This window comes from Prunus dulcis, chromosome 2 (assembly GCF_902201215.1).
Source record: "Prunus dulcis chromosome 2, ALMONDv2, whole genome shotgun sequence".
Taxonomy (NCBI): Eukaryota; Viridiplantae; Streptophyta; class Magnoliopsida; order Rosales; family Rosaceae; genus Prunus; species Prunus dulcis.
The window spans coordinates 8,917,488-8,941,823 of NC_047651.1; positions in this window are offsets into that span (position 1 = coordinate 8,917,488).

A 24,336-nucleotide genomic window follows, 5' to 3' on the forward strand; every position below is an offset into this window, starting at 1 on the left:
TTTTTTTTTTTGCGAATGGCCGGGCCATTTGGAAATTTTGGACTTCCCCTCAAATTCTGCATGGCCCTTGCCGTTCGGCAAGGGTCTAGCCACACTTTTTTTTTGGGTGCTCCGGAGCTAGGCCTTTTTGGATTGGGCCTTCGGCAAGTGGCTAGAGTTGGGCTCAAAGTGGGCTTCGGCAAGTAAGAAGGGCTAGGGTTTTAGGGTGAGGGTATAAAAATTGGGGATAAGCCAATGTGTCGTTCGGCATGTTCTATTCGGCAGTCTGGGAATAGAACAAGGTTTCATTCGGCACCCTAAACCCCAAAGCTACCTCGACAAGTCACTTCGGCAAGCCTTGGCAAAGCCTCGGGGCGTCCTTCGCAAGCTGTGCACACTTGGAGGGATTTGGCTGAAGCCTACCGATCGGTAGGGGCAGTTGGGAGGAATTTGGAGCCGTTGCAGGTTTTGGCCAGTCCTTCGGCAGTGGGTTTCGGTAAGGGGAGCTGGGCTGTGCAGTGGTGAGCACGGCTGCTGGGTTGTCGAGCAAAAGCTGTCGATTGGTCTTGCCGTTCGACAAGGTACTTTGGCGAAGTGGCTGGGCAGTGGTGAGCACGGCTGTGGCAGGCTGCTGTCCGAGGAGTATTAGCTGGACTCTTGCCAATCGGCAAGGGTGGTGGTGGCTTGTTTCACGCTTCGACAAAAGGTGGATCTCGTTGGCTCTTGCCGTTCGGCTTCGGGCGAAGGGCCTGGGCAGTTTTTGGAGCTGGACGAGTGGTCTTCACGAGCTGGGCCGAAAGGTAGCTGGGTGTGGAGAGTAGTTTGGCCGAAAATAGCTGGGCCGAAAAAATAGCTGGGTTTTTGTGCTGTCGCTTAGCCTCTCGAGCTAGACCGTCCATAAGGCAAGTGAGTTCCCATTTTGTTGTTTCCCGGGCATTGCCGTTCGGCAAGGTCATCCATGATATATGTTGTGGAATGTATTTGGGTGCCTTGATCAAATTTGGGCTTAGCCTTGTAGTTGGATTGGGCTTATGAAGTAGGCTAGGACATTTGAAAATATGGGGACTCCATTTGGTTGTTGCACAGGCCTTGCCGTTCGGCAAGGCCCCTAAATTGCCCTAAATTTTTGTTTTTGGTTGTTTGTGTATTTTGAAAATTGAATTTCAAATTGTGTAGGTATAAGTGTTTTGAGAGGAAAAAGATGAAAGTGTGCTAGGGTTTGCTCGTGAATCGAGGCGTGGTACCCTTAGTTGGCTATAAATAGGGACTTGGGGTGGTGAAGGCACCAGACTTGGCTTGAGTTGAGAAAAATTGTGAGAATTTGAAAGAGGAGAGGCGATTTCCGGCGAGAAGATTGTGGTGGTGCTTGTGGCTGAGGTGATTTCCGGCGATCCATTCGTGGTGCTACAAACAAGGTTAGACCTTATTTCGCTAGAACTTTTGAATTGAAATGTCTTGTTTTGCATGAACATGTTGAAGGCTAGGAAGAACATGATGAAGAACGTGATGAACATGATGAACACTTTGAACATATGTATGAACACGTAGGATTCTTGCCTGGCATGAAGATTTGTCAAATTTCTGTTGTGGTTTGATCCCCTCCGCATGTGCATTAGTTCATTTTTCTTGTTTTTGCATATTTGTAGATGTCTGAAAGTTCTGATAGGGAAAGTCTTGACCCCCCTGCCTTTGGTGGGGATGATACTGAGAGTGAAGAGCCCAGCCAATATATATGTTCTGAAGATGAGGGTTCAAAGACAGAGGGTCCGGTAGAAGGCACTATAGAAAGTAGGATGATAGGGCCTGGGGGTGAGAGGGGTCAGCCATCCGAAGACTCTGGGTCAGCTGCATATAGGGAGATGCAGAGAAATTATATAGAGCTAGAGGCTATAGCAAACCGGGTTCTAGCCTTGCCCCAAACGCAAGAGGTGGGTTCGAGCAACCAGGCATCACCATCAGGGTCTGTGGGTATAGCCGCGGCTTCGGTTTCAGAGGGTTTAGACATCCGGGTCGGTGTTCCGTTGCCGAGGCGGAATACGCTTACAGAAGCGAAATTGGCCCAGCTGCGGAAAGATTTTTGTGTGCCAGCCTATGTGGGCTTGAGATTACCCACTGAGGCTGATGTAGTCAGATATCCCTCGGATGGCTCCGTGATGATTTTTACAGATATGTATCGGCACGGCTTCAGACTACCCTTTCATCCGTGGGTGCAGATGATGTTGGCCAAGTTGGGGTATGCACCGGGGCAGTATAATCCCAACTTTTGGATTCTTCTTCATGGGGTGTATATAGCTTGGTGGTTGGCTGGGTTAGGGGAGCCAACGTTTGAGCAGTTCATGTACCTGTACTCCATTTCCAAGCAGCAGGGGAATTTTGGCTGGGTACAGGCCAATTGCCGAAAGGCGAAGGAAAGGGGCTATTTTATTGGACACAAGCCCACAACGCAAAAGTCCTGGAGGAACAGGTGGTGCATGGCCTATGGGGACTGGGAGTGTCCTCCGGGGAAGAGCGTTGTCCAGCATATTCCTACCCACTTCCAGTCTATAGGTCCTTGGCCCCATCCCTTAAGATTGTCTAATGCTTGATTGTATTGTCTTGGCTCCTATTGTTGGTTCTGTACTTTGTTTGTGCAAGTGTAAATGGCTAAGTAGTTTCTAACTCTTGATGCAGGTTCAGTGAAGTGGGGCCCTATCTCCAAGGAGCAAGAAGACGAGGTTGAGTGGGTGAGGGCGCAGCTATCAGAGACTGAGCGTGAGTGCGGTAACTTAGTCACGCAGAAGAACTTGTTTGAGTCCGGACTGCTGCAAGAAAGTAAGTACCTGGGTTGTCTTTTTGGTTGTGTGCTGAACCTTTGTGAGTTTGACTAATATAATTGTTTTGTTTGTTTTGACAGTGGCTGGCATCATAAGGGGGAGCACGAAGGTGGCCGTTGACATTGATGAGGCCGAGATGCAAAAACGGCTGACGGAGTCTCAGGCTAAGAAAGCTGAGAAGAGCGCCGAAAAACGACCCAGAGATGATGATGAGGGTCGGGTCGCGGACGTGCTGGGCAAGAGGAAAGCTTTAGAGGAGGCGCACCAACATGTGATAGGGTCGGGGCCGAGACTTCCGCCCTTTGATCTGCAGGCACCGCCGAAGCTACCCTTCGGCATGGAGGATGTGTTTGCTGAAGGGGTAGAGAAGGTTGACTTCGGCAGGCTTCGCCAGCAGAAGAAGGAGGTCAACCTGGCTATGCACCGGCAGGAGGTGCCCTTAGTGAACGTCTTCTTGGAAGGCGTGAAGAGCGACCCTGAGGCTCTGGCAAAGACTCCAGCTTCTTCTTTCATTGACCGGGCCCAAAAGACGATCCTCACCTCTGCCTATGTAAGTGTTTAGGCCCTTTTTTGAATGTATTTGTGTTGGATTATTCTTGTATGGATTGACTAACATGGTTTTGTTTTGCAGGCCTTTGGCGAGATGTACGTCAGCATGGCCAAGGCTGACAAGGAGATCCAGAGGCTGAAGAGGCGAGATGAGCTGGCCAAGAGCAAAATGGGGGAGGCGCAGGAGGCCATCCGAGAGAAGAACGCCTTGCTAGTTCAAAAGGCGGCCCTGGCCAAGGAGGTAGAGGAGCTGAAGAGAGCGAAGGCTGAGGAGGTGGCTGCTGCCCGATTCGAGGCGATTGAGTCCTTCCGATCCTCAGAGGAGCTGAAGAGCTATATCATGGACCGACTGGTTGATGAGCAGCTTCGCTGGGAAGATAGGTTGGTTAGGTTCAACCCCTCAGTGGAGATTAACTTTGACACCAGTGGCGAGCCTCCTGCACAGACCCCTCTTGCTGATGCTAGCGCCCCGACACCAGAGGCTGAGCCGGCCATTGAGGATGCCCCTTCAACTGAGTCCTGAAGGCGTTGCCTTCGTAATGTATTATAGTTATTTTGTACTCTAGCTATTTTGTTGGAACATTTTGCCTTGCATGGAGCAAGGTTGTTTTTATTTTGGTTATGTATGAACATTTATGATATGAGACTTAGTTTGATATCAATTGTGTTAGTAAAAATGATAACAATGTGAGTGCATGAGAATGAGCCGGGGTCAGGCATTTCATTAAAATAAATGCCGAAAGGCAGAAGGTACAAGTGGTCTAGGGTCTAGATATCTTACTTCTACCTTACAGTAAATAATCAAGACCAAAGTATTGTCCTAGGGTCTAGATATGTTTACTTGTAGTAGTACTTGAGATGGTCAGCGTTCCAAGGGTGAGGCAGCGTCTTGCCTGTGGAATCGCGAAGCTGATAAGTGCCGGGGCATCAGATTTTCATAATCTCATAAGGACCTTCCCATGTAGGGCCGAGGGTACTTTCATTAGGATTTTTGGTAGCCAAGGAAACCTTGCGCATGACCCAGTCCCCCATTTTGAAAGCACGGGGCTTGACTCGGGAGTCATAATATTTGGCGATGCGTTGTTTGTACGCGACATTGCGCATGCTTGATTGATCCCGGAGCTCGTCAATGAAGTCGAGGTTGAGGGCCAACTGCTCGTCATTGGCCGTGGCATCGGAAGTGGAGGTTCGGTATGTGGGCTGGCCAATCTCTACCGGAGCCACGGCCTCGGTTCTAAATGATAGGGAGAATGGCGTTTCACCTGTGGATGTGCGGAAGGTGGTGCGATAGGACCAGAGTACTTCCGGGAGTAGTTCTGGCCAGCAGCCCTTGGCCTTGTCAAGTTTTGTCTTGAGGGTCTTTTTGATAATTTTTTTCACGGCTTCGACCTGGCCATTGGACTGAGGATGGGCTGGGGAGGCGAAGCATAGACGAATCTTGAGGTTGGAACAAAATTGTTTGAATTTGGCATTGTCAAATTGCCGGTCATTGTCGGTGACGATTGAGTTGGGGATGCCGAAGTGACATACGATGCTTTGCCACACAAAGGATTCGATGGGAGCCGCAGTGATAGTGGCCAAGGCCTCGGCCTCAGCCCACTTGGTGAAGTAGTCGACGGCCATAACTGCATATTTGACTTGGCCACAACTGCCAATTTTTCGATGTCTGGGTATCGAACTTCGGCATCTTGCAATGCCTTACTAACATAATGCACTGGGTGCTCCGCGTTGTCCTTCGATCGAATGAGCACAGAACTAACAGCCGAAGCTGAGACGGAGAGATAAATCCTTGAGCTCAGGGGTTGACAATAAAGGTGCTCGGCCCATATACTCCTTGAGCTCGCTGAAAGCCGTCTCACATTCAGCAGTCCAGGTGATGTTTCGCTTTGTGCCCTTAAGGGCCTTGAAGAATGGGGCGCAGCGGTCAGTGACTTTGGAGATAAATCTGGTCAGGGCGGCGACACGCCCTGTAAGGCTTTGGATATCCTTGACCGTCTTAGGTATTGTCATATCTAAGATGGCCTGCATCTTTTCTGGATTGGCCTCGATGCCCCTCTGGCTGATCATGAAGCCAAGGAATTCTCCGGAAGCCACCCCGAATGCACATTTGGTGGGGTTAAGCCTCATTTTGTACTGCTTAAGGATGGTGAACATGGCAGAGAGGTTGGGGATGTGTTGGTCAGCTGTGCGACTCTTGACTAGCATGTCGTCAACATAAACCTCCATGGTATTGCCAATCAGTGGGGCGAAAAGGTGGTTCACCAGTCGCTGGTACGTAGCCCCAGCGTTCTTGAGGCCAAAGGGCATCACCTTATAGCAGTAGAGGCCTCGGTCCGTAATGAAAGAGGTGTGGGCCTAGTCTTCGGGGTGCATGAAGATCTGGTTGTAACCTGAATAGGCATCCATGAAGCTGAGGAGGGCGTGGCCCGCTGTGGCGTCGACTAACTGGTCAATGCGGGGTAGGGGGAAGCTGTCCTTTGGGCATGATCGATTAAGGTTGGTATAATCAACACACATGCGCCAGCCCTTTCTTGGTTTATGAACCATTACGACATTGGCCAGCCATGTGGGATAATCAACCTCCCTGATGAATCGGATACTACTCAATCGATCCACCTCCGCCTTCATGGCCTCACAGCGCTCGGGATCATAGGCTAGACGCTTCTGTCGGACTGGTCGGACGGCAGGATTGACGCTAAGCCTATGGGAGATGATGTCTGGTGATATGCCAGGCATGTCATTGTAGGACCATGCAAAGACTTCGGAGTTGAGGCGGAGGAAGGCGACCAGGTCAGAGCGAAGTTCTGGCGAAATGGAGGTGCCGATCCGGACCTGCCGATCCGGGATGTCGTCATGAAGGGTAACCAGCTCCAGGTCCTCCATAGGTTCGGCCTGTGGTGTTATGGACTCCTCCCTTGGGTCCTCAGGTGGTTCTGTGCCAGCTTGGGGGGGGCGGGAGCCTGGGTTACCGCAAGGGCTTCACTCCTGTGCTGGCGATTGGTGGATTTGACTGCTGAAGCGTAGCAGGTTCGGGCCCCGAGTTGGGCCATGAGGAGTGGGAAATTTCAACAGCAGCATATGGGTTGAAATAAAAGCCTTCATTTGGGCCAAGGCTGGGCTGCCAAGGATGACGTTGTAGGCTGTGGGGCAATCGACGATAAGGAAGGGGGTAGTGATCGTCGTCCGCTGGGGTGCGGCCCCAATTGATATAGGGAGATGAATGCTGCCAATGGGCTGGACCACATCACACGAGAAGCTTACTAGGGGTGTGATGCTTCGGTCGAGTAGGTGAGGCGGGACCTGGAGTTCGTTGAAGGCCTCGGCGAACATCACACTGACCGAGCTGCCAGTGTCCACCAGGATACGCACAACGTCGAAGTTGGAAATGTCGGCCCGGATAATGAGTGGGTCGTCATGGGGGAGGATAACACCACGCTCCTCCTCCTCGCAGAAGGTAATGGGAGCCCAGCCAGACCTGTGGGTCTTCGGCAAGCGTCCCTGCTCGGTGCTGAAGACCTGGTGCGCATAGGTGGAGCGAACATAATGTTTAATGTTTGATGGAGTTGTTGGAGGTGCCAGCCAGGGTAGGGCCTCCGCTGATGGTGGAGATCATGTTGATTTGTCGCTGGTGAGGGTTAGGCGGGGGTGGTATGTTGCGCACATAGTTGTCCAGCTTCCCTTCCCGGATGAGCACTTCAATTATGTTGCGCAACGCAACACAAGACTCGGTGTCATGGCCGCTGAATTGATGAAAGCGGCAGAAGACCCCCGTGTTTGGCATAGGCTTGTTGGATGGTCTCCAGGGGGGTGGCTTGGGGATGATGAGGGCTTCACGCACCAGGACGTTCTCATAGGTGGGGTTGAGGGTCGTGAAAACCTCGAACCTGGGCCTGGGTGTGAAGGGAAGAGGGGCCCGATCAGCAGTCTTAGGAGGGTTGCCTCCGCTAGAGTGGTGGTGGTTGCCATGTCTGCCACGTTTGTTATTGCCGAAGGGATGCTGGTAGCTATCCTTCCGCTTATGTTGTTGGTTGTCCTGGGCATTCGGGGCAGGGGTAGAATGCTGAGGTGGGGCTGGGGCTGGTGTTGAAGCAGGTGGAGGGTCGGCGAAAGTGTTGCGCGTCAGGTTGGCTGGGCCACGCTTGGAATTGAAGTATTCAGCCTTAGCATGGATCGCCGCCTGCTTCATCAGCTCTGTATATGTGTTCCAACTATTGCTATGAACCAGGTAGCGGAAGTTGGACTCGCGGAGGGGTTCGTCCGAACCGAGCTGCATACTCCCGAAAGGGGTTCGTCCTCAGCCTGCCGAAGCATATACAAGTCGTCGGCAGAGTATAGGCGATCATTCTGGATCATAAAATGATCCAGGAACGTCTGCTTGAGACTATCAAAGGAGTTGATGGTGCGGGGGTGGAGCCTGTAGAACCAATTCAGGGCCGCGCCGCTGAGGGTGGAAGGGAAGAGGAGGCACATGCCTTCATCAGTAAGCCCTTTGCACCCAAGGGCAGACTGGAAGGAGTGGATGTGGGTGAGAGGATCCTCCGTGCCAGTGTAGAAAGCGATGCGGAGTGGCTGGATATCTTTCTCCTGGTGGTAGTGGAGGATACGCCCAGTAAAGGGCCCTAGCCGTGGTTTTGCCCAGCGGGGTTGATGGCTGCGATGTTCTCGCTCTCCAGGCGCCGGACCTTTTCGAAGAGAAGCCTCATAGCCGGGTCGGCATGAGGAAGAGTTTCAAGTGCCAAAGGCCCGGGGGCGGGATAGACAAGTGCTGGGGATTGTTCCCAATCTTCCAGCGTCTCAGTGTGGTGAGTTGGCCAGGTCTCTGAATTATAGAATTCCTAACTATCTGAGTCCCCGACACCTTCTCCGTTGGGAGCGCGGACGGGGGCTGGCAAAGGCCCAGGTGCGTCACCCGTGGGTCCTCGAGGTTGACAGGGATAGGGATCGGCCTTGGCTGACGGTCTGAGATGCGATCCCGGCAATCTTGGTAGATCCTGACTGGCTCATGGGACCGGTCCTTTGGTGGGGGAACGCAGAGGGGTCGTGACTGGGGTTGCTCCGGATGAAGGTGGTCTTTGCCCTTGCGGAGCCTAGAGTGGGCCGGGGCGCTGTGGCTGGAATGTGCTGGCTGGTTTGGCTGAGTATGCCCAATGTTCTGGGTCAGGTCTTGTTGGGCATCCTGGGCGCGAGTCCTCTCTTGGTTCCTCTTTAGAGAACGATAGTCATGCTCTAGCTCAGCATTCCGGCAATGAAGGTGCTCGTACTTCTCCGACATCTTGGTAATACTGTCACGGAGGCGCTCCACTTCTGCCTGGAGAGTGGCATCTCCCGGAGATTTCCTTCGGGAAGTACCCTCGCGGGGGGTATGGTGCTGGGTATCGCGGCTATCCTCGGTCGGCATAGCAGAATGTGGGGTGAAGAAGAGGTGACGGGGCCTGAGGGGTGAAGGAGCCAGCTGGGCTGATAGAGAAAGAGGGGATTCAAGTGTCGAATTCCCACAGACGGCGCCAAACTGTTGATGCTCAAAATGGCCCGGCCAATATTGAGTCCAACTTAGTGATTAGATGTTCTGGGTCTTCAGCAGGGAAGAGGGCTGAGGCCCTTGGTGGACTGGGTTGGCGGTGTGGTGCCGGCCGAAGGCTCTTCGATGCCTAAGTCAGTTACGGGTAGTAATTCTGGCAGAGTAACAGTAAAAGTAGGAGAATAGTTCTTGCTTTTACCTGGGTACTGTTCCCTATTTATAGGGAAGTAAAAGTAGGAGCTTTGCACAAAGTTCCAATGTGGGACTTTGTGCAAATCGCTGTGGTGGCGACATGTGTCCTGGAGATTAGATTTGGCAGCTGGGAGCTTCGGCAGGTGTCTGGCACCTCGGAAGTGTGTCTTCCTTCGGCATGGGAGAAGGCGTGGTTGCCTTGGTGCTAGTCGCTTTGATGCTGGGTATGCTCGGTTCATTATGGTGTAAACATAACTCATCGTTTCTTCAAGGGCCTACTATACTGAGAGTAAAGGTCGTATACTATACGATGTTATATAGCATATATAAGCATTTTCTGATTTAGTCTTTCTGATATTGGCATTAAGTTTTGGCTTTATCACCTTATCTAACTTTCCATATGTAGTTAATGCATCTCCGATTCTCAAGTATAAACTTCCACATAAGCTTTGCCGTTTGCAAAAGCAGCACTTTTTCTGTAGGCCTCTGTCTAAAATATAGATGAAATCTTAGATAGTACGAGTGTGTTGTCACTTACTATAACAAGTTCCATTCGACATGTATTTATCATGCTAGGTATATGCTAATTTTTTTTCCTTCTCCTTTGTATCTATATAGCATTCAAGCTAATCTAGTTCTCATATGCTAATTAAGTTGAATGTCCTGTTTTATTTTGCTATGCAGCATTAACAGTCAACCTGATCAACTTGGTTTGCTGAACTTTCAGGTTGGTATTAGATCAATCAACAAGGAAGGGCCTGAACAAGGAAAACGATCTGGTCTCTATCTCTCCGTCTCTGTTTCTCTCTTTTGTTCCTCCTTACTTTCCTATGCATATCCATCACTATTTGTGCATCTTATAATTTCGACAAATAAGCAAATCATGAAACCATACAATCAAGGTCTGATAATTGCATAGCCATACTGAGAGTGATAATTGCATGGCATCCATACTGAAAGTAACTCTTAAGAATTTTGTGTGTGACAGAAATTAAGGAAAGGTGTGAAGGCGTGTACATCTAGATAGATGTAGATGAGCCAGGGGGTCTCTCCTTCCATGATGTTCTCAACATACTCCACAGCCTCCAAATCCACGTTTTTGCTGCAGATGTTGTTGAATTCAACCCGCAGCGCGACACTGTTGATGGGATGACTGCAATGGTAGCAGCTAAGCTTGTGAGAGAGTTGACTGCAAAGATATCAAAATGGGAAATTATCATGTGCCTTCCTTTGGTACACCTGGAGACTAAACCAAAAAATTCTTCAGGACTAATTTCCGAAAAGAATGAAAAAGTAAATTCTAGACTATTTTCCCAAAAAAAGAGAGCAAGAAATTTAAAACTAAAAGAAATCCTCAATCACATATGTAGTATTTAATAGAAAACTAAAAGTAACTTGGCACCAAAAAAAAAAAAAAAAAAAAAAACCTTAATAAGAGGAAAATAATTGTATTTTGTTTGGAGTAATACAAGAGAGTTTCTAAATAACTCCAACTTCTTGAAGCACAAAACACAAACATGGGGCCATTTGCGTTTGGCGACAGTGGCAAGTTAGGGTTAGAAAGTGCAATAGAATTAATTAGAATAAGATATTCGTTTTCCCAATGAGATTAGGAAACAGAAAACTATAAATACATATGTAGCCCCTGAGCCTTTTGTAAACACTAGTTACTGTGATTTAGGGTTTCCAAAATTCCCTATAATCTTTTCTCTTTCAAACGATCGAGACCCTTCACTTCACTAGCTACTTTCTCTTTCAGACAAGATGAAGGCTTTGAAGGAACAGCGATGCGAGCGAGAGCCTCCTGTTGACGTTGACTTTGACGATGACGACTTTGCTGGACTCGCTTGCCCTCTCGACGACCTTGAAGCTGTCGTCATCCTTGAAAGTGAAACCACGACTTTCGATCCCTTCTTGTTCGACAACGTCAAACTTGATGACCACAACATGGCAATTCAAGAGAAGCCCAAGAGACCACCATCCCAGGGCAAAGGGAAGAATTTGGAGACCGTCCGCTTGGTGCTATGCGCACCACCTCCATCTTCTTGTCAACAAAACCCTACGGGGACAACAAAATCTGATGCTCACCATCAACGGCAAGACTGGGATGATGAAGAGAAGTTGGAGAATAGCAAACGAAAGCTTCACCAAGGCTATCAAGAGTTCCAAAACAAGAGAAAGAAAATTCAACTTCTTGACGTCAAGAACTTGCCTTTGACGTCTAAGCCTCTGCGAGGCCGGGTTTTGAGCGAGAACAAGCCGTTGATCAGTTTGAGGAAGTGCCCAGAGCCTTCTGATTTTTCGGAGAGCCAACAAAACCCTAAGGGGCTCACAAAATCTACTGATCATGATCTTCATCATTGGCAAGATTGGGATGATGAAGAGAAGTTGGAGACTAGTGTTCGAAAGCTTCACCAAGGCTATCAAGAGTTCCAAAACAAGCGAAAGAAAATTCAAATTGTCGACATCAAGAACTTGCCTTTGCCGTCTAAGCCGGGACGAGGTCGGGTTTTGACAAAGAACAAGTTTCTGACTAGCTCCAGGAAGTGCCGAGCCTTCTGATTTCTTGGATATCAGATGTAAGTACCTGGTTTTTGAACCACAAAACGATTATAAGTACATGGTTTTTTTAGGAGAGTTAGCACGTTGTTTATTCAATTCATTCTGTAATTTTGATTAGTTTATGTACAATTGTAATTCGAGTGGGATATTTTAATTTGAGCGATTTTTTCCTGTTGATTTTCTCTCTGCTTTGATCATTTTTAAGTTTTTCTCACTTCTCTTCACAGCCTCTCCATCTCTCTGATTTCTTAACCACAAAATGATTATAAGTACGTGGGTTTTTGTGACAGCAATGCCAACCAATATTCCTAGTGCTTTGATAGACAAGGGTCAGAGCCGAGTTATAGATGTTCCTAGTGCTAAAGGTACCTATTTTCCATGTTGGGTAGTGTTTAATTTTCGGACTTGGAAATTGTTTTGAGATATCCCTATTGTTTTTCCTTGTTTATAGATTGTTAGTGTAACTTGATGTGCTTCAAAAGCTTTATTTTGTTACACTGGGCTGAGTTTGAGCAGCAATTATTTGAACCACATGTAATGTATGTTCATTGCGCATGACATGCAGTCATATCCCTTTTATAACATTGAAAACTTTACCAGTATGATACCATACAACTGCTTGCTGGTATATTTCATATTTTAAATGCTTAGATGTCAAGTACCCTTCCTGCAGTATGATGCCATTTTCAGGCCTCAGATTTGAAATAGGGATCAGGGTACCCTGTTCCCTGATTTCTCTAATGGATTTCGTCGAGTTGACGTTCATATAAAAGCATAATCTTTGTGCTTTTTGGGCACCCAAAAGGAAACATTTCATGAAAGCAGCAATCTTGCTCTAGAAAATAGAATCTTACCGTAGTTTGTTTTCTTATTTTCCTATGATACATGTTCCTTGGCTTGTCATGGAATTTGGGGCTACAACATCAATGTTTATGTAATAAGTGGAGAGTCTTCTTCTTGTATGCAGTGTTAAATTATTCATTCAAATTTAGGGTACTGATTGCTCTGCTTTTCTTTTCTTTTCTGTTCTTTTGTTCCATTTTCTTACTTTTACAATTGGGTGAGTGAAGAACCCTTTAGAGGAAAAATGTAAACAAAAGCTATTTTTGTAGGTGACCGAAGATGACTATTCAGTTATTTTTCATGACAACTTCATTGGCGGCGAGGACAAGGTTAGTTCTACTTCTATATAATTTGGTTTCAGGGTGTTTTCAAGGAGCAAAGGGTTACGGACATAACTCTGCTGGAATTGCTTTCCTATGGACCTCAGAAAGAGGCAGGAAAGGTAATCAAATTTGGAGATTGTCCTGTTTTCATATTGATAAATAATATGCATGCATGTAAGGTAGAATATTGTCTAGGATGAAAATTCAGGTAATTCATTCACATATCCATGTTGGAGGCCTATGCTAAGGAAAAAAAAAAAAGAAAGATGGAAGAAGTTTTTAGTGGAAGGTAGAAAAGGATGACTCCCTATGCATCATACTGCAGGAAACTTTAGTTAAGAAGTGATGCCATTTTCCTTTTAATTGGAAACTTTAGTGCCAACCCGTCAAGACCTTTTCAGGAAACTTCATAGTGCATCACTGGACTAGGAACGGGGTATCTGTTGTACTGATCATAACCACACTTTTCCCACAGACTTCCCCGCTCTTAGGTCCAACAATGGCAATACTGAGACCCCATGTCAGCAGTTAGCCAATTTCTCATGAAGCTTATTCACTGAGAGAGAGAAAAATGCTGATCCATTAAATTGCCGAAGTTATCAAACTAAAATTTCATAATTTCCTTTCTTTGTTGAAATTTTCAACTGCCATGAAAGTGGAAACCGGTTAGGAGTTACCACCCTGTTGGGATCCTCCTGCCAATTTGTGGGAATAATGTTTACCAAGTGTCTAAGTTGTATAAGGGTTGTGAAAAATGGTGGAAAGAAGCCATAGTCATTGCATTTATGGGAAAGGATTCCTCATGGTACTTCTTTTATCATCTTCGTCATATATATATGTGAGCCTTTAGCTGCAATCCCAACTTTTTGTGCTTCCCTCCTGGTGCATGGATTTTTGAAACTGGGCAAAACATTCCATTAGAGAAATATTGGAATTTAAACTCAGAGTGGTATACTATACTAAGAGTAATGTTGTCCTTTTTTGGTTCCTGGAAAGCATCACAGATATATTATTGAGAGTAAATGTTGTCCTTACTTGTTTGAGACTTTTCATTCCGGAATGAGTATATACATACACCTGCTACGTTTACCTTTTGGATTTTTTTGGAAGAACCTTTATATTGTGTCCATGCCCTTTCGGGATCCACTGCGCCCATTAGTGTTAGGTGGCGACCACTCAATATCTTATCCTGTTGTAAGAGCTGTCTCCGAGAAGCTTGTGGGACCTGTGGATATCTATAAGCCCCTTGAAGGTAATGAATATTCTCATGCAGGTAAATTCTCATCTGTAAATACAGTTTCCAGTTAGTTTGGAAATGAATATTAGGCCAAATTCATGAAAGGAAATGATATCTGTTTTAGCTTCACATGAGCATGCTCATGAAAGGAAATGATGCTCATGTTGGTTATCTGTATGTATCATTGCTGATTTTCTCAAAAGCATCACTTTGTGAGAAAATTTATAAACATTCTTAACTGATAATATTTGCACTTTTTTTCCCTGCATTCAAAGATTATAATCTTTTGTGTAGGGAGGCAGAGTGGCTCATGTACAGTATGCAAATGAACATGGTCTCATGGAGTGTGAAGCCTTTGATTCAAGATATTTGGCAGTTAGCCTCCTTGTGTGATTCCGTCCAGTTTAGCCATGTGTTTAGTGAAGCTAATTTCTGATGCTCTAGCAAACTTAGGCCATGGGATCTCCTTTCTCATCTTTGGGAATTTGGCCTCCCTTCTTCTGTCGCCTCTGCTTTTTATTTCAACATCTTTGGGCTTGCGTGCTCTAGAGGTTTTAGTTTGTAATTTTACGTTGTAACATTGGAAGGAATTATTTTACAACTCTAATGCCCAAAACCCAAACCTCCATGCAAGATACCTAAAAGTCAAAAGGAAAGCTAATAAATCATATTTGTAAGTTATGGAATCATTCATAGATCTATTAGTTAATTAAAAATATGATTTATCATAAGCACATGATATCTAAATTATAGAATTTATATACGAAACAAAGAAGATGAAAAACCCATTTTATGAGGTAAAGATGCTAGAAAACTGAACCGTACAAGTAGAATTAGAAGGGTCAAAACGTTTTTTCAAGGAGAATGTTTGACCCTTGAGGGCGTTATCGGGCTCTGCTAATAATGACAAGTGTTGAGAACAGTACTGATGACACGTTAAATTAAATTGGTGAGCAAATATGCTCTCTTAACTAGAATTTACCAAAAAAATTATGATAGACAAGCTAGCTAGCATCATGGAAAGTGGAGTTTTAAGAGAAGGCTTGCCCTTAATTACTAAATTTATTATTTGTGAGGAAGCGTAATTATGTCCAATAATTACAAAGTGCGCTTTTTGTTTATTTTGGCTTCGTGATTAGTGTATGCATTAATTTGGGCACCAAAACAATTGATAATGCACAATATGCCCCAAATTAGTGTATGCTACTTTTTTTTTTTTTATAGATATTATTATATATATATTTTCTTTATATTGTGAACTCACTAGTAAGATAATACTTTCATATATATATATATATATAGTCCTGATCTCTTGGATTACAGGGGTTCAAGAGATTTGTAGTCACTCACCGTTGAATGTAAATTCAACGGTTCACTCACTCTTGCATTCTTTTTAAGAAACTTTTTTGAACCATTGGATTAATATCCAACGGTGGGTGACTGTATGCATTAATTTGGGCACCAAAACAATTGATAATGCACAATATGCCCCAAATTAGTGTATGCTACTTTTTTTTATTTTTTTATTTATAGATATTATTATATATATATTTTCTTTATATTGTGAACTCAATAGTAAGATAATATTTTCATATATATATACATATATATATATATATATATATATATATATATACAGTCCCGATCTCTTGGGCCACAGGAGTCCAAGAGATTGTGGTCACCCACCGTTGGATATTAATCCAATGGTTCAAAATGATATATATAAATGCAATATGACATAAATGATTATTACCCGATTCAAGTCAGCCGTTGAATTTACATCCAACGGTGAGTGACCATAAATCTCTTGGACTACAGGGGTCCAAGAGATCAGGACTGTATATATATATATATATATATATATATATATATTTATATGAAAATATGTAATTATTAGAAATAGTAATACTTGGTTTAGTAGCAACACTCAAGTGAAATTAGATGTGCATTAATTTGGGTTGGCAAGACAAAAAAGGAACCTGGCAAAAATAAACTTGATAAGAGGAAACTAATTGTATTTTGTTTGGGGTAATTCTTCAAGACTAATTTCCCAAAAATGAAAAAGTAAATTCTAGACTAATTTCCCAAAAAAAGAAAAAGAAAAAAAGAGAGCATGAAATTAAAAACTAAAAGAAATCCTCAATCACCACACATATTTAGTATTTAATATAGAAAACTAAAAGAACCCTGGCACAAAAAGAAAAAAAAAAAAAAAAAAAAAAAAAAACCTTGATAAGAGGTACAATAGAGTTTCTAAATAACTCCAACTTCTCCAACACAAAGAAAAAGAAAAACAGAAGTCCAACTTCGCTTGTGTAGTTATAAAGCAAACTGAAACACATAACACGAACATGGGTCATTTGCGTTTGGAGACGTTGGCAAGTTAAGGTTAGAAAGTGCAATAGAATTAATTATAATAAAATATTGGTTTTCCCGATGAGATTAGGAAACTAAAAACTAAAAATATATATGTAGTAGTCTAAGCCTTTTGTAAACTCTAGCTACTGTCATTTAGGGTTTCCAAAATTCCCTATAATCTTTTCTCTTTCAAACGATCGAGACCTTTCACTTCACTAGCTACTTTCTCTTTCAGACAAGATGAAGGCTTTGAAGGAACAGCGAGAGCCTCCTGTTGACGTTCACGTTGACGATGACGACTTTGCTGGACTTGCTTGCCCTCTTGACGACCTTCAAGCTGTCTTCATCCTTGAAAGTGAAACCCATCTTATTATTTGCATGGCAGTGTGCACGTTGGGTAGATATCTAAGTGAGTGATAGATTTGTATAAACCTATCTTATCTTGAATTATATATTATTTTATTGAAAACTTAGGAGTTAAGGCTTAAAAGACATAAGAAACATGAGGTGGACTCTCTAGTATGAGGTGTTGGATCAAGAGTATTGTAGCTAGAGATGGTGCCACCATTCTTGCTAGCTAGGTGGCGGGACATGCCAAGATTGAAGATAAAGCTCAAGTTATTGTTATCCTAAAGTGTTGCCGCCAAGAGTATTAACCAATGATAGAAGGATAGCAACCGACTTCTTCTAGTATAAATAAGACCTTCATTACTTGTTGTCATGCATAGTTGTGCAAAGAAAAGAGAAGAGAGAGAGAGAGAGAGAGAGAGAGAGAGAGAGAGAGAGAGAGAGAGGTGATGAAATTCTTGGAAGATATATAGAGCTTAGTTTGTAAATGCTTTGGAATTGAAGTAGGGGTTTCTTGGGGGTCTTTACGGAGATTGATCTAATTAAATTTCGTGAGCACTAAATTATGCGTGATATGATTATATGTACATTGGTGATGTTTAAATGTTACATTGTTGTGAGATACATAGAAGGCATAATTATATCATCTCATGGATATTTGGTTGGAGTTGTTGGGTGGAGAAGATAATAATGGAAAAGAGGGTAATGGATATAGTCTTTTGTGTAGTTGAGTCTAACTCTTGGCAAGTATCTGGTCTCAGAGATCCCACAGTGCACATGGTTTTTATTGGGTGATTCGGGACTGGCGAAAGAGAGTTAGACAACTAACAAAAGGGGAATTATGGGACAGTTGAAATGGGTGTTAGTTCATATAAATGGGCATTCAGGACCAAGTGGTAGAAGCATGGTATAGGACGTGCAGGTCTGCTTGTCCAGTTATATGAATTAACGGGATTAGATGAAGAGCATTCATGCATTATTATTATGAATGTGATATTTGGTTGTGTGATTGCATGTCACTTAATTTAGTTATATCAATTTACTGTGGTAAGATCTCATGTCCTTACTGAGCTGTGGTTGCTCATCCTTCACCCTGTTTAATTTTTCAGATGAATTAGTGGACAAGAAAAGGACTAAACCAATTGAGGCTGAATTAGATGAGAGTGATAGAGCGTTATTTATTTCTTATAAAGTTGTAAGATTTTGGATCTATTTTCATAAGAGAAGTTTATTTAAAATCATTGTTTCGGCATCTTTTTATTTATTTTTATTTTTATTTTTTCACGCGCCGGGCACGGAGTTTTCACCTACCCCGGATCCGGGGTGTGATAGGAATGATGAAGAGAAGTTGGAGAATAGCAAGCGAAAGCTTCACCAAGGCTTTCAAGAGTTCCAAAACAAGAGAGAGAAAATTCAACTTCTTGACATCAACAACTTGCCTTTGCCTTCTAAGCCACAGCGAGGCCGGGTTTTGAGAGAGAACCAGCCGTTGACCAGTTCGAGGAAGTGCCCAGAGCCTTCTGATTTTTCAGAGAGCCAACAAAACCCTAAGGGGCTCGCAAAATCTACTGACCGTGATCTTCATCGGCAAGATTGGGATGATGAAGAGAAGTTGGAGACTAGTGTTCGAAAGCTTCACCAAGGCTATCAAGAGTTCCAAAACAAGCGAAAGAAAATTCAAGTTATCGACGTCAAGAACTTGCCATTGCCATCTAAGCCGGGACGAGGTCGGGTTTTGACAAAGAACAAGTTTCTGACCAGCTCCAGGAAGTGCTTAGCCTTCTGATTTCTCGGAGAACACGTTTCTTATTGTCTAGTAATAGTTTATTCTTTAATTGATATCAGTTTATGTACACAAGAATTATTATCTGTTTAAGGCATCCAAATTTTCTAGTGCCAAATTGTACCCAAATCAATATTCAACAATTTTCTGCCTGAATCATCATCATGGCTTCCCACTTTGGGGCATTCTGAATTGTTTTGATGCCCAAATTAATGCATACACTAATCACAAAGCCAAAATACACAAACTGCCCACTTTGTAATTATTGGACATAATTAAGCTTCCTGACAAGTCATAAATTTAGTAATTAAGGGCAACCCCTCCTCTTAATTATTGGACATAATTAAGCTTCCTGACAAATCATAATGAAACTGGAAATGAATTCTCAGTCAACACTTTCAGATAACGAAACTGCAAGAATCATGCGTTATGCTGGAAGGTTTTCTATCCAGGTGTACCAAAGGCAGGCACATGATAATTTTATCATTTTGATATCTTCGCAGTCAACTCTATCACCAGCTTAGCAGCTACCATTGCAGTCATCCCATCAACAGTGTCGCGCTGCGGGTTGAATTCAACGACATCTGCAGCAACAAGGTCCCCATGGAGGCTGTGGAGTATGTTGAGAACAGAGGAAGGAGAGACCCCCTGCCTCAATGAGTGACACTCTGGGAGCAGATGCAGGATCAAGGCTATCTACATCTATCTAGATGTACACGGCCTTCGTACACCTTCCCTTAATTTCTGTCACACAAAAATTTCTTAAGAGTTACTTTCAGTATGGATGCCATGCAATTATCACACAGTGTAGATGCTATGCAATTATCAGACCTTGATTGTATGGTTTCATGATTTGCTTATTTGTCAAAATTATAAGACGCACAAATAGTGATGGATATGCATAGGAAAGAAAGGAGGAACAAAAGAGAGAAACAGAGAGGGAGAGATAGAGACCAGGTTTTCCAAAAAATGACAATCTCTTGAAAGGCTTTGCACTTCATACTGCTCAACACCAAAGCCACTGCCCAAGGATTCTAATCTTTAATTCCAGGGACAAAAGTGTGAATATTATCAGCTGAGAATATTCACAAATTTTCCCACAAGTGATGTCAATATCATATGAGATTCTTTACAGAAAATTAACAATGGTACATACATATAGATAGCCAGGTTATGTGTAACTGAAAAAATAATAATAATAATACAAGGTTGACTAATCCCTTTTCGATTCGTTATTTGGACTAATAATATTTCCTAATGAAGTGGGAAAGCAAGCCAATAGGTATACAAACCTACCTATTCCATCACTAGCTTGACAGACTCACTTATGTAATATTCATCAGTCTGTCATCTTCAACTCCACAATCTCGAATTTCTTGGACAGCAACATCATCAACATCGGTTAGCACCTGCATGTTCAGAATCATGTTTCAATGACTTCAATTCACGCACCATAACATGAAATTCTGAAGAAAAAAAATCATCACCAACTCAACAACTGAAGAAGGTATCTGGCACTAAATCTTCTTAGCCTCTCTAATCCAAGGAGGAGCAAAAGCAGGACCTTGAAGATATAAGTTGTTGTTTCTTACATCACTTTTCGTTTCTACGTTTGTAAATTTTTTAGTACGTTAAATGTTTTGAAAGATTTATGAAGGAAAATGATGAGTAATCCTAAAGATAACATGGCAATCACTAAAGTGAGTAGTGCCAAAATAAGTTCAAAACATGATGGTACGATAAAAGAACTAAATTTGATTTCGAGTTGTCAAGAAAGAAGTTGCGTTGTAAAATTTCGTTTTGCTTTTAGATTTGGATTTTGGCTGCCTAAAGCCCTTTGCTTTTGTTTTTGGCAATACTAAGCATAAAACCCTTTGTTATAATCAACTGTAATAACAAAAAGTTCATCGCCAAGTAGACACTGCCAAGCGGGATTAGTTGGTTGATGTCTCGTTTCCTAGGAGTTTTCGATTAACCCAGCAAATTGTTCGGCGCACGTCTCACTTTCATTCTTATATAGAATGGCATAATTTTTATTTTTTTATTTTTTAACCCATGTCATATTTTATAAATTGACTTACATATATTATAGCCAGTTGGAATCTGATAAAGCGCAACAATTTTGTTTTTTTTTTTTTTTTTTTTTTTGGTATAAAAAATTTCTTAGTTTTATTCAAAAGATAATAATTAGACAGTCTCGATCTCTTGGACCACAGGAGTCCAAGAGATTGTGGTTACCCACCGTTGGATATTAATCCAATGGTTCAAAATGATATATATAAATGCAATATGACATAAATGATTATTACCCGATTCAAGTCAACCGTTGAATTTACATCCAACGGTGAGTTATTATAAATCTCTTGAACTACAGGGGTCCAAGAGATCAGGACTGAATAATTAGACTCCAAATCCAGCTCTAAATTTTTTTTTAAAATTATTATTCTTAAATGACACATGATATATTTTCAATGAGAGTATCATAAGCTGAGATAAAGAGCAACAATTTGTCTTTTTATTTTTTATTTGGGTTAAAACTTAAAATTGAAATTTATAAATATGTGATGAGATAAGCTAGCTCGTCATGGATTCTAAATTTCTAATGGGTTACAAGAGTATAAATGGCCCTTTCTGAGTCCTAATATTATTTGGGCCAGCACTACGTGAACAGGGTTTAGTCTCACTGTGATTAGGCTGGTCAGTTTTTATTTTTATTTTTTATGCCAACACATTCATCTACTTTTTGCAAGGAGGAAAGCTCGCGCGTTTTCTCTCTTCCCATGAAACATAAAAGCAGCAATAGGTGCAAAGGATACAAAAACAACAAAGATATATAAAGTACAACAATTATGTTGCAGCAATCAATTTTCTTTTCCTAAGTACCTCATAACGTAACATTATTTTGTGAATTAATTTACTAAACTTGGTGTTATATTGGACACAAGACAGGACGAGTCGTGATGGTCTAGAGGACAAATGGTCATCGCAAGCTTTTTTTCCTTATTCACATGTCGCTTGAGATGAGAGACATAACAACATAATAAGACCCAGATTGACTATCTTAGGGACAAATCCATTGTGCTGAGGGGCAAAATTGGACTTGCCCTCCTGATACGGTTCTGTCCTCGGCAAGCCGGAGAAAGGAATTCAGTGACGGCCGGCACCAGTTTGTAGGCCAACCCCAGCAGTACCACCAGCAAAAGCAACAAGCACAAGATTAGATAGATCACAAGGTGGCAGGAAGAGGAGTGTGGAAAAAGCAGAAGCCACAAGAGTGAAGCAACTGAGATTGAACCAAACAGCATCATGGTGACGTGGCACCATTTATATATGTATGCATGACTCTGATCATGTTCATCACTAATAACACTAAGCTTCATAAGCAGTAGCAGTACCCCTAATAAGCTGAAGGCCAAGCAATATCCGAGGACGCTGGACAGTACAACCATCATGATGATCCGGTGCGTTTTGAACAGATCTTCTTGTGCATACCGCATCTGCACCAACGTCAGGATCGTCGGAATGGTGAAGGCAAGAACAGTGTTGTTTTTGCCATGGTGACGCTTAGATGTCGTTGAAGCTTCAAGCAATGTTGGTGGTCTTGCTGCAATGTTGATGAAGAAGAAGTAGTACTGATTGTTGATGAAGTGCGGCCTCATAACGAAATTAGAACTGTGAGGATTGATGTTCATGCCAATGTAAAAAGGATAAGTTGCATATAATAGCTATTTTGGTGTTGCTCATATATATATATATATATATACAGTCCCGATCTCTTGGACCACAGGAGTCCAAGAGATTGTGGTCACTCACCGTTGGATATTAATCCAATGGTTCAAAATGATATATATAAATGCAATATGAAAAAAATGATTATTACCTGATTCAAGTCAACCGTTGAATTTACATTCAACGGTGAGTGACCATAAATCTCTTGGACTACAGGGGTCCAAGAGATCAGGACTCTATATATATATATATATATATAATAACATATCAAAAAGTTTAATATTAAATATTATATTAGTATTTTTTTAGTCATGTATCTCATTATCATATTTATTCTTTTCAAAACCTTTATGCATTATAATACCTTCATTATTTTAAATTTTAAAAAAAAAAGTATTTTAGCATTTTGGGGGAAATTAATTTTTTTTTTATAAGTGTCAAATTATCACATAAATTATTAAATTTAAATTTAACATTTTTTTTAGAAATATTTTTAAAATAACATAGTTAGCTAGCGTGGGGCCGGCCCACGTGCTCAGAATATTTGTGCGTTTGGGGCCCTACCCCACCCACTTGCAAGAATTTCAACCCTTGAAGACAATGAGGAACCATCCAAAGTTACAATGAGGAACCATCCAAAGTTACAATTAATGCTTTTTGACGTAGTTGAATTTTTACTTATCATTGTGTTGTGTTATAAGCCGAGAGTAGTGTTGGCTTGGCCAATCTAAATTGGCTGAAAGCGATATTATAACAAAAATTGTGTTTATTTTTGCAACAGGTGCAAAAGTTTTCTGAAAATCAACATCATATGTCTAGTATATCCTTTGGCAACCAATATCAATGGTACCATCTACCTTGTGTTTAATTGTGAAAATCCACCTGCATCCAATTGGTCGTTTCTTTGTGGCAATGAAACTAAATCCTATGTAATAACCCAAAACAAAATATCTAAAAAGTAGGATTAATTTATTCTAGCAAAAAGACGATTTTGCCATCGCATTATTTAATAGGGAAAAACTTGACTTTTTGATCGAGAAGGAATTTGGCAATTCCGCTTACGCCGTTGCGTAGAGCACGGCGAAACGAGTCCATAGACACGGAGTAGACTCGAATCGGAGTTGTAACGAAGAAATTACGGTCAAAATACAGTGAAGGGCAAAACGGTAATTTGGGAAAAAGTCAGATTTTTATCTCTTTCTCCCTTCTCTCTCCTCATTTCTCTCTCTTCTCTCTCTCTCCCGCGCGACCTGCGCCAGCCGCCCCTTCCCGACGCCACAACCGAAGCCACAGGCCAAGCCGATCTCCGGCACCGGTACCAATAGCTCCGCCTCGTCGCCGCCTTTCTTCCCCGACCTGTCGCCGCCTTGGGGCCGCCCGGAACTGGCCGGAAAATCAAGTTTTCCGATCGGCTTTCACCCGAACTTCATCTCCTTCGTTCTCCTTCGTTTCTCAACCAAATCGTTCGAGTAAGGTATGGATTCTCACCTATTTTTCGTGCTCTAATTGATGGTTGGCTGGGTTTTGATCGATCAAAGCTCTAGAACACTCGATTTTCGAATTGAAAATGGGCCGAAATTCGGCCGTAGTGATCGGCCGTTTCTGGCCACTTTTTGGGGGTTGTCCAAGAACAAAAGTGACTCCAAATGGGGTGTTTTACTTAGGATAGAAGTTTGGAGTCTTGGTTTTGAGTTTTTCCGGCGACCCGGTATCGCTTTGGACACCCAAATTGCCCGCGCGTGTGGCGGCGCGTGGATGAGGGTAGTGAAGTGACTCTGTGTAGTTTTGCGATCCCCGTGTTGTCACGAGCGCGTAGAATTTCGCAGATCTCGATTTGGAGTCCGTTTGAGCCCTGAACGGATTTTTCATACTGCGCGATCCTTGGGTGCAGTGTCGTCGAGTCGTTGGATGAAAGGACCCGCCCCGAATTTTCCCAAAATCCGAGACGAATCCTTTGGAATTCCTAACATCCCCCTACGCCGGGCCCACTTACTAAAGACCGAGACTTTCTGCCTAAATTTCGGCAGAGTCTCCCCTATAAATTGGACATTTCCCAAAATTCCAACCTGCATAAAAACACATTTAATATCCCCAACTGGCAG